General features: G+C 31.6%; 1 pseudogene; it reads right to left on the bottom strand.

Annotated features, from left to right (window-relative positions):
- Nucleotides 1–1,901: 1,901 nt before the first annotated feature.
- On the bottom strand, nucleotides 1,902–2,894 carry LOC120084995 (annotated as a pseudogene).
- Nucleotides 2,895–11,886: the final 8,992 nt, after the last annotated feature.

Genomic DNA, 11,886 nt, shown 5'->3' with positions numbered 1-11,886 from the left:
CTGACAATTTTTATTTTTATTTTTTTGGGTTAAATTATATAAAATAAATTTAAATGAAAAAAAATATCTTTTTCATCCCTAAGTTTTGAGTCTAGTTTCTATTTAGTCTCTATGTTTCAAATGTTACACATTTAGTCCTTAAATTTTGAGTTTTGTTTCAATTTAGTTCCTAAGTTTTTAAATATTACAATTTTACCATTGACATTTGAGTTCTGCTTCAATTTGGTCCCTATGTTTTAAGATTTTAACTTTAATTTTATTCACTAAGTACTTATTTTTTGTCTTTAGTATTAATTTAGGTTAACAAATTAAAAATAATTAAAATAATTACAATTAATTAAGTTTTACTATTTTTTATCACTTTTAAAATTAAATTTAAAATTTCACTCATAATTATTTTTAATTAATTAATAGAAATTGACAACAATGATTGAAAATGACTATTTAATGAAATATTTGAGTTAAAAATATAAAATTTTGAAACTTAGGACCAGATTGAAACAAAACTCAAATTTCAAGGGTAAAATTATAACATTTTGAAATCCGGAGACTAAATTGAAACAAAACTCAAAACTTAAGCACTAAATGTGTAACATTTGAAACATAGAAACTAAATAGAAACTAGACCCAAAGCACTAAATGTATAACATTTGAAAATCTAGGAACCAAATAAAAACTAAATTCAAAACCTAGGGACCAAAAAGATATTTTTCTTATTTCAATTTTTTACTTTCAAAAGTTGGTGTTCATTTTAATTACATGCATGGAAGATGAAATTCATTGTAACTATTAACCTCTCTCTATCACCTTTTATCACTTACTATTCTTGAGTTTTCTCTATGAAAATCATTTCGACAAACCAGGCAACACTACTTTGAAGGTGAACAATATTACAGTTTCTTCATTGTTGAAAGGTGAAAAATGTTATAGCTTTCACATTGTACGAATAATTTTTTTTTAACTTTTGATTGGGTGTAACAGAGGGCGACATAATAAATAGGCTGCACCCAAAATTTTTCCATATTTTTTAAGACTAGAGAACTAATGATATATGAGAAACTCAACTAATTTAGTTATATAAAACCCCATCAATTTCCTAAGTCAAGATTTACCACTTTTATTATCACAATTAGAAAAGGTACTTAATAATGCTTAAGTGCATCTTAGGTTGCACTAATATTTTTGCAGTCCGTTCCAATAACGAAATAGAAAAAGTTAAAAAAAAATGTTTAAGAAAAAAAAATAAAAAAAGAGTTGGTTACTGAAAAACTAAGATTAGACAATTGGGTGAACTACAAATAGATGAGTGTGGCTTTGAACATACCCAAAAACATTTTCATGAAATGACTACCCTATTGCATCCTTAGTTTCCTCCTCCTAGCATGTTTGTCAAAACGTCATCTATAAATCTTCCCAATGAGATGAAGGATGAACCATCTTCTATTACACTTTTTCTACATTCTTCACTTTTTGTTTAACTTTTATCCTGATCTCATTATTGTTGTTATCCATCAACTTTATGATTCCTACCTCTATCTCTTCCGCACTCACTATTCTTGGCTTGTCATATTCTTTATATTCATTTCGATAATCTATAGTGATCTCCACAACTAATCCTAATTCTGTCACTAGTTCGAATGTGTTGAATTGTTGCTTTGCATATAGTGGCCATGTTGCATTGGCACACCATGCCACAAACTCTTCAACGTTGAGTTCCAACCACAATTTGACACGAACCCACCCAAATAATTAAAATATCGATATTATTATTTCAATTTTACAGATATATCGATAGAATATTGATATTGACAAATATTTCTGTAAATAAAAAAATTATAAAATTATTTAAATTAACAATTAAGTTATTTTTCCTTCCAAATTAGGTTATAGATCTTCTGTTATTATTCAAAGTTTGTAAAGTCGGTTGTCGCTTGGAACGGACCCCCTGGCGATGGTTGTCGGAGCGATCAAATGAAACGAACCCTGTTATGCTCCAGTGCTCGTCCAATCTCCTCCACCTAATCCTTCTCAAAGCCTCCCTGCTTCCAAAGCACAAGAACACCACCCATGATGGAGGTTGATCATCAAGCCACTTCAATACATTGACATGATCCCTAGTCTTAATATTCTTGTTCAAGTGCAAAACAGGTCCAACAGACTACAAAGGTGGGAATTACAAAGTGGAGCCAGTTGACAAAGAAGATATCACATGTGATTCCATCTCCTTAAATGTATTGATGAGAATACGTTTTACATCAGATCTAGTTCTCTTAACTTGTTCATGAAACCAAACAGCAGAATTGTTAATAAAGAGAGTACCAGGAATGACTTTACTTGGAACTTGATTCACTAAGCCTGATACACTCAAATTAACATCTGAATCCTTCAATTGTTGTATTATCTCATTACTACAATTATTCTGTGAGTAAAGTTGTCCAAGATGTAAACTAAAAGCAAGACACCCAGCACCAGAAGTGCAATACACATAAGAAGGAACCTGAAGTTCATTAGCTACATCAACCATGGTTGTGCATAACATGTCCAACACAAATTCAACAAGATGGTTGGTGGTGGTAGCAAAAGAGGTGATTAGAGCTTGTTTGACATGGGGTTTGTAGCTTTCAAGAACTACTTTCAGCAAGAAATTGTTCCCATTGTTTGGGATAGCTGGTAATTCTGGAAGAACAATGAAGCGTATGGACGTGTTGCTGGAAAGAGACTGAAAGAGATTGGATATATTCGTTAGCTTTAGCATCAGAGGGTATCTTCATGACGAGCATTGTAATGGTGAGACGAGAATCTCGAACGATGAGAGTATTGGTGATCCTCACTGTGGATGCGAGGTGACCCGTCCCTGGCACGGGTATGAAAACTAGCTCAAATTTCTTAGTCATTTTGAACAGTCTTAGGCTTAGAGAGAGAAGGCAGTGGGAGAAGTTTTTAGTTTGTAATGTTACAGTTTTTTTGTTGAAGAAGAAAGAGGTGATGTATGTGTCTTGGCTTTGACTTAGGAAAGAGTAATGATCAAATGGTGTGGATAAATGAAGAAGTTCAACCGGGTATATTTGTTTATTAGCATCAATTGAAACCACTACGGGCATAATACCCTTATACTTCCCTTTCATCAACAACAATAACTGGCATGATGGCATGATGCAATTCAAAAAACCTCTAATTGCAGCTGCAAGTGCCATATGCCCATCAGGATCAATCTCCAATTCGTAGTGGACCTAGGTAGAGTGTACATGGTCCAGGTTGGGCCGGGTTAGAAGAATTTTGTGGACCAATCCAAAAATTTGGGTTGGCTGATAATCAATTCTATCGATTCATTTTTTAAGGTCAACCCAACCCATCGGTTGGGTTGGGTTTGGTCACTGGTTATTTATTTATTATTATTATTATTTTGAATTGTGACCTTTTTTCATTACTTCCTTTTCTATGGTATAATTTGATTTTTGCGGATCAATAAACTTACATATTTACAAAAGTGAACTAATTCTAAATATATTACACCCATTAATAAAAATTTAATAATAAAAAAACATGTAATCTAAGCGAAATTTTAGCATTTACATTAAAATACAATCACCATAAATTCAATATAAACTTCAAAAAAAACTTTCTCAAATAATTCAATTCAAATGTTTAAGTTAGTCTCTGCTCAAAATATTCAAAGTCTACATTCAAAATCATTCAAAATAGAAGTCTCTACTCAAAATATTCGAAGTCTACATTCAAAATCATTCAAAATAGAAACAAAAAGTCCAAGTTTAATAATAACTATTGGCCTATTACATAAAATTACTATGGTCAATAATAATCATTCAAAAACACCATGAGGCATGACGGATGACTTGGGTGAGTTTTTTCTTCATCTTTGGTCTTTTCACTTCTCATAAAAATTACAAATATATTAAACCAAGAGATCATTTATAAGTAATAATAATATTTGATCTTATGCTAGTAAAACTTACCATTAAAATCATCATTATGCTCTAAATCCAATTACGTATTTCAAAACAACATAGGATGATGGGCTCTCTACAAAGTAATCATGCAAAATTAAATATATTAATTATTTGAGCATAATACATGTTAGATATGTACAAAAAAAAAATTCATTTAATTACCTTACTCAATATTTTCACAAGTCTCTAATTCTTCAAGTTGTGGATGGAGATCTAGTAACACTGAGCGGTTACGAATCCAATTTTGTGTACATATTAAGGCCTCTACTGTTTTTCGAGTCAAAGAATTTCGAAAGGAATCAAGAATCCTCCGTCTTGTACTAAATGCAAATTCAGAAGCGACCATAGATATCGAAACTGCCAAAACATATAACAATTTTTTATAAAATGGGATATTTGTAGCCATTCATTTTCCACCAATACAATATCTCAAAATCATCTCTATCTTCTATAACCTTGTTAGACAAATAAGAAGTCAAATCATTCTCCGTTTCCAATGAACTTTCTTCTTCAATCAATCTCTTAAAAGTTATCCACAGATATCTATTTCTTCGTCCACCCCATGATCATCTTTATTTATAGTGACAGTCTTTGATTGTTGAGAATCATTGGTACTATGACTACCTCGAGACGAAGTGTTACGTGATTTGTAAAAGTCATATAGACGATACAAATATAATTTCACACTTTCAACCATATCCTTAACCATATCATTGTCATAAACATTAGAAAGACAATAATTCAAGTACTTTAACTTATACCGAGGATCAATCACCATAGCCACAAACATCAAATTATTCATTTTTTCAAGCGAACCCCAATACATATCAAACTTTGTTTTCATATTCATAGTCATCATATTTAGAACAGAGTTGATATTGTTGCTCTATTTGTTTAAAGCAAACTGAATTTTATTAATTTCCTTATAACCAACATTAGAAGTCACATATGAATATCCACTTATCATTGTGGTGGTTTCATAAAACTATTTTAAAAACTTAATAAACACACCTACAATCAACCAATCAGATATACTTGGGGGCCTAATCTTTTATTTCCATGGTCATCTTCCTCGAAGTAATCAACAAAATCTAAGTCATCTTTCTCCTCCTCTAAAGTTCTAAAAGCTTTCTCAAATTTAATTGCATGTTCAAGCATTAAATAAGTACAATTCCATCTAGTTACCACATTTAAACAAACAAGAGCCTTACATTAAATTTTTTCTTGTTTCACACAAGCTTAAAATTTTTCCATTCTCCTAGGTGATGATCGAACATATCTCCCAACATTACGAACACTGCCAATAGAATCATACATATCTTTCCATCTATCATTCATAATAAGATTAATAATGTGGGTACAAAACCTCATGTGTAATAGTTCTCCATCTAAAACAACTAATTTCCAACTTTTAAGTCTTCTCTTAACCTAAGAAATAGCCACATCATTAGAACTTGCATTATCAACGGTAATGGAATTTTTTTTTTCAATCCCCCATTTCAACAAACAACTCTCAATCATCTTCCCAATAGTCTACCCTTATGATTAGCAACTTGACAAAAACTCAAAATCTTCTTATGAAAACCTTATCACATGCGTAATCTTTATCACAATAGTTACACTTGCACCTAACTCCATCATTAGCACACGCTTCCATTTTTGTGAAATGATCCCACAAAGACGAAGTTGGTTTATTAGGTCTCTTTCGATTGGACTTGGGAGGTAGGGGTGGTATATTTTTAGGAGTTTGGTTAACATTAGGAAGGGGAGGAGGAGGAGACATTTCATTATTACCGGTTCCACTTGCATTACCACTACTACTGTTCATCTATAAAATAAATGAAACTAGTAAACAACTAATTACACCTACCTATATAATTAAAAAAAAAAAAAAAACAAACAAACACTAGCTTCTCAATTAACTCAAAACAACTCATGTATAAAGATCAATCATCAATCACACATGAACAGTATATGTACACAATAAAAATTAAATTATTTTACTCACGATGAAGTTTGAAAATGGTGATTCGGCCGTATTTGATTATGCATCTGTTGTGACGACTTTAAAGAATCTAACTGTTCTCGAGATATTGAGAGGTTGAACAAAAATTAATTTATTAATCAATATGTGGACAACAAATGTCTAAGAAAGTAGAAGTTTAACATTGCCAAAAGTTTTCCAAATCTTGTCACAGCACAATAATCTATACTCCAAATTAAGTGATATTGTGAAGTTAATTTCTGATTTCAAAAGTACCCAAAAGAGAAGAATTAATGAAAAGCAAAAACTCCATACCAAAGGGAAGTCGAAAATTTTTTATTTCATGTTTGTGTCTGAACCATAATTTTTTTATTTTACATTTGCTTCTACGCCGGAAGCGTGAGGTGTGACTCGTGAGGCCAGATCTACGAGGAGACTAAGGGGAGGCCGGAGCGGAAGCGTGAGGCGTGGGCTGGATCGACGAGGGGGCTAAGGGGTTTTCGTTCGGAGGGACGAGCGCGAGCTGTCTCTTATACACATCTAGATGTGTATAAGAGACAGACCCGACCCTGAAAGTGAGTAACCCAAGACTCGACCCGAAGTTCAAATTTTTAACCCAACCCAACTCGAAATAAAATCTAACCCAATCCAACCCTTACGGTTTGGGTTGGGTAGTCCAGGTTAGTTAAGTTATTGTGTTTTTTGAACACCCCTAGTCCCAGGATTGGCAATCTTCAACTCTTCCCCATACCATGGTAATAAACAAAATGACTCTCTAGGGGACCCTTTCGTTAAGGACAACGTAGCTTCCCTAACCTGCCATGCCCTCTCGTAACTAATATCCACCCCGTACTCCTTGCGAAAGTCATTTCTTTCGGTTTATAACCACGACTAACATCCTGGTATTTAGACTTAATCAGGTCAGCTATAACCCAACTCTTAACTTGTTTATGATACTGTTTTCTTAATATCTTATGGCATGTACGGGTGCTAATATATTTACTAATTTTGAACATTTCAAAGTCTTTCATTCTAATGGCTCTGATCTTCCATTGACAAGTTGATTCTACGCATCTTAAAATATAAAACTTTTTAGTAGATCTATTAACACGATACTGGAAGTTCATCCTAATGGCAAAGACAGACAGTTTCTTAGCTAAATCTTTTTTGGTTAAAAACATATTACCAACCCGGACATCTTCTATAGTAGACTCGGGTGAGATGACTATAGTGCTCACCATTAATTTTTCGATACACTTCCTCTTGTTACAACTGAGATGGTGTTCACCATTTCCTACTAAATCTGCATAATGCTCATCGTCAGTTGTCGGGTTTTTATCATCAAAAGGTCCTCTGTCAATCCTTGATTCTATATTCATCATTGACTCTACCACATGATCAACATTAAGAACTGCCTCGGACATATCTATATCCTCCACATTAACATCCACATCATTATCCACTAACATGTCGACTTCAAACACAGACTCATTGTTAACAACATCCTTAGATAGGTCCATGTATTCCATATTCAACAACCCATCTGTATCAACTCCCAAATCTAAAGGACATACATTATTATTCAATGGATTTAATGATCGCACCTCATTCGAAACCACATTGTATTCAGGAATAAACTCAAGTTCGGATACGAATGTTAGAACATTTTGAAATAATATCGTACTCCTAGGTTTATGGACTACTACTAGTAACTTCGATACTAAAAGGGCCACTTGAGATACATCATCAACAATTAAAAAAAATGGAAATCTTCTTGATTACTTATCACAAAGACATATACATTTGGCCTAACATTGTACAAACACCTTATAACCAATTCAAACTCAATAAAATTTATCCCACTAATTCTATATATTCCTCATACTTTATTCCGATGTCGATAATCAGACCCCCTATGTATTTTTTCTCATCTGTATTCCATTCACCAAAAAAAAAAAAACAAATATATGAGGCATCCCTGAAAAAAAAAAAATCATATACAGGCTCAACAAACTTAATAAATTCAGTCAAAATCTCAACAAACTTTAAATTGCATATGTGGCATGATAAGGCTTTAAAATATAGCAAAAATCAACACAAACTGACCTCTTTTCCTCGTGATGTACATTGAATTAGAGCAATGTTCAGGTACATTTCACCCACGTCTTTGTACATCGCATTTTAATCACAAAATAAATAAATAAATAATAGTTTAAAAAAGAATTGAGAAGAATGTGTCATAAAACAAACTATGATAGGACAATCGGATGGAATTTACAAAAATGGGTATAGTGTAATATGGACCTAAGTATTTTTCTTAGGATTATTGTAGTAACCTTATTGGAGAAGCTAAGTGGAAACTTTTTTGTATACATTTATGGTTATATTACAATACATACATGTATGTATGTTTATGTATGTATGTGTATGTATAAATATTCAAAAATTATCTTTATAATAGAAATTCATTAGAAGATTGGACAAAAATTCAAACTTGGTATGGTGTGAAGGTGATTTAAAATAAACAGTGTCACCACGTGCCAGAGATGACGTGGAGCGGCCGACGTACTTAAAAAATGATTAATGTTAAAAGAAAATAAAAATGAGTCACTATATTTTTACGGTGTGATTGGATACCAAAATAAAGTACACAAAATATTAATAAAATAATAATAATAATGGTATGCAAAATCTATAGTTGAATTTGTGAGTCATTTGTATATAGGGAAAGTGGCACCCCACAACACTCATTTAGAAAGCTGGGCTAAAATTCAATTCTTGAATTGAACATATTTTTTTAAATTATTTTTTTTTGAAAAGAAAAAGGAAAACTTTGAAACAAATTTCTTATTTTACCTCTCATTACTACTATATTTGAGGTAATAATCCCATATAAGTGAAAATTTTCATCAATTTAACTATATTAAAATTGAGTAAAAATTCTTCACCTAAAAAGGTGAGAAATTATAACAATTTAAAATCTATCATAGGAATAAAATATGTGATCCCTCACTTCAAGAATTCTAGGAAATCAGACTTCCAAATTTTCTAGATTTCGTCATAGGAATTTTTTTTTAGGAAAACAGTCTTAAAAACCAAGTTCTTAGAAAAAATTGATTAGGAAACATTTTGAAATCATATATTAATTTTTAAATGTTCAAAAATCCAAAAAATATAATTTAAATAAAATTTTTAATTGAATTAAAGAGAGTTTTAGAAAAGATTTAAAAAAATTAAATAAATTTAAATTAGAAATCAAATATGATTTAATATGAACACAACGAGAGTAAAAAAAATAAAAAATAACTTAAGAAACAACCTAGTAAATTAAGTAAACATAAACTAACATATTAAGATTTTAATAAAAACATATTGGAGATCGATCCTGGACTTCCGAAGAATCGACTCCTCACATCAAGATTCTACAAAATTAGACTCTCAAATATTTTTAGAATCCAATCGTCAGAATATTTTTTACCAAAAAATACAAGTAAGCATTAACAATATTAGCGTAATAAAATTTATAGCATGAATATATCAAATTAATGATATAATAAAATACTTGAGTGCTAAAAAATTCACGAGTATGGTCACTTTCATGTCCTTCCATGAACAACGAAAAAAAAAGATAATTTTTCTCAACACTTTCTTAATATACATTGGTAGAATATTTTTACTTAAATGATTTTGAGTTGATTTTAAATGAAATAAAAAATAGTTCATCAAAAAATGATCTAAATAATTAAAGTCTTATTCGATAACCATTTTATTTTTAGTTTTTGTTTTTGAAAATTAAGTAAATGGACCTTACTGCTACCTCCAAATTTCTTTTTTGTTATCTATTTTTCATCAATGATTTAAAAAACCAAGCTGAAATTTGAAAACTAAAAAAAGTAACTTTCAAAAAGTTGTTTTTATTTTTGGAATTTGGTTAAGAATTCAATCATTATACTTAAAAAGATGCAAATCATTGTAAGAAATGTGAATGAAATAAACTTAATTTTTAAAAACAAAAACAAAAAACTAAATGATTACCAAACATGATCTAAATTATTAAAGCTTAGAATTTAGAATTTTAATACAATTAAACGAATAGATTCGAGCTTTTAACTTCTTAGTCGAGAGTTACACCCCTTAGGGAAATGGGAATTTTTCTTGTATTAAGCACATGAAACTATAAATTGGCCCATTGAGATAAGAAAGATCCACCCTCCATTACATTTTTCCTACTTCCTACACTTTTGACTTGAACTTTCTTGCTTATCTAGTCATCTATCTCTTCCATATTGATCCAATTACCTTCGATTTTTTACCTAATTTTTTTGGCATTATCATACAACCAAAGAGCAGTTTCATAATCAAACAAAGAACGAGGGACGACTCCATTTTAGGAATCGGACTGACAAAACCCGGCACAACTAACCCAGCTTCCAAGTTTTGCAATTGTTCCACAACTCCTTATTATAATTCTGATTGTAAAGTTCAATAGTAAAAAATTAAAAGGATATTGTCAATTTAAAAACTATTTAGGAAAATATTGTTCTTTTCAAATTATTTGTAAAAATATTGTTGTTTTTTATTTTTTTTTAAAATAAGTCGACATTCCCCTTTCGTATTTTTTGTACGTCGAACTTTGAACCCTCGACCTTGTCCTAACATTATTATTGAGTCTGTTTAATTATCATTCCGGAGATCTTCCTCATAATTATTTGATGTGGAGAGAACGAAAGATCTTCCTCATAACACTCATAATTATTTGATGTGTTAAAAATAATTTTGTATTGGGAAAGAATGAAAAAGGGAAGAGTAAGAGAGAGAGCGAGATACTGAGAGAGCTGAGAGAGCGATATATTGAGAGAGAGCGAGAGTTTCCAGTTTTTTTTCTTTTCAACTTGGGAGTTTGCAGTTTGATATGTTATTCTTTCTAACCCATTCATTGGTGCATTTCTGACACGCAGCTTCTTAACTTGAGAGTTTCCAATTTTTTCCTTTTTTGGTCTGATTTTTTTTTTTGGAAACTTTATGAAGGGTAGTTTTTTCATCTCAAATGATTTGATGTGGAGAGAACGAAAGATCTTCCTCATCATAATTATTTAATGTGTTGTAAATAATTTCATATTGGGAGAGAACGAAAGAGGGAAGAGTAAGAGAGAGCGAGATTTGAGAGAGAGCGAGATTTGAGAGAGAGCGAGAGTTTGAGAGAGTGAGATCCTGAGAATGAGAGCGAGATCTTGAGAACGAGAGCAAGATATTAGCGAGAGTGAGATATCCTTACAAATTTCCCTTTTTTTTCTTTATTTAATTCCCCATCCCACCTTCTTCTTTCTTTCTTCCTTTTTTTATTTTTATTTTGCTCTCCACGATCCGGCCATGTCCATGCACGTATGAAGATGAAGAACCAGCCTCTGAGTCATAATGTCTTGAAACCAAATGCTGCATCATCATCATCGGACTAACATAATCAGTTTGACTCTGCGTCTGCATCATAGGGGACAACTCTTCCACATTATGTGCAACCTCATCAAACTCACCTCCTTACCGAACAGGTCTTCTACGTCTAGAGCTGGTGGAGGAACAATAGGTATATCGTACATATATGAATTTCCTCCATATAGCTTTGGTGTCACTACATATAGCAAGAACGTGATTCAGATCATTCGCGCAACCTCACGAGTCTACGGTTGTTCGATCTCTGTGAATTATAAAACAATTAGACAATATTAAAATAAATTTAAATTAAAATAATTAGATAATATTATTTACCAGATGAAACCACGAGCTGCTCCCAGACGAGTGACATAGTGCTTTGTGATATTATTATACCAATGAATATATTCTGGAGTGACATCTGTGTCAAACTGTTTAGAGAAACCCCCATTGCAATAACCTTGCACGATAGTGCATCGCACTACAAATATGCAACTTTTTCGGATC

Source organism: Benincasa hispida, chromosome 9, assembly GCF_009727055.1.
Source record: "Benincasa hispida cultivar B227 chromosome 9, ASM972705v1, whole genome shotgun sequence".
NCBI lineage: Eukaryota > Viridiplantae > Streptophyta > Magnoliopsida > Cucurbitales > Cucurbitaceae > Benincasa > Benincasa hispida.
Note: the sequence above shows the minus strand (reverse complement) of the source record. Positions and strands in the feature narration are given on the sequence as shown.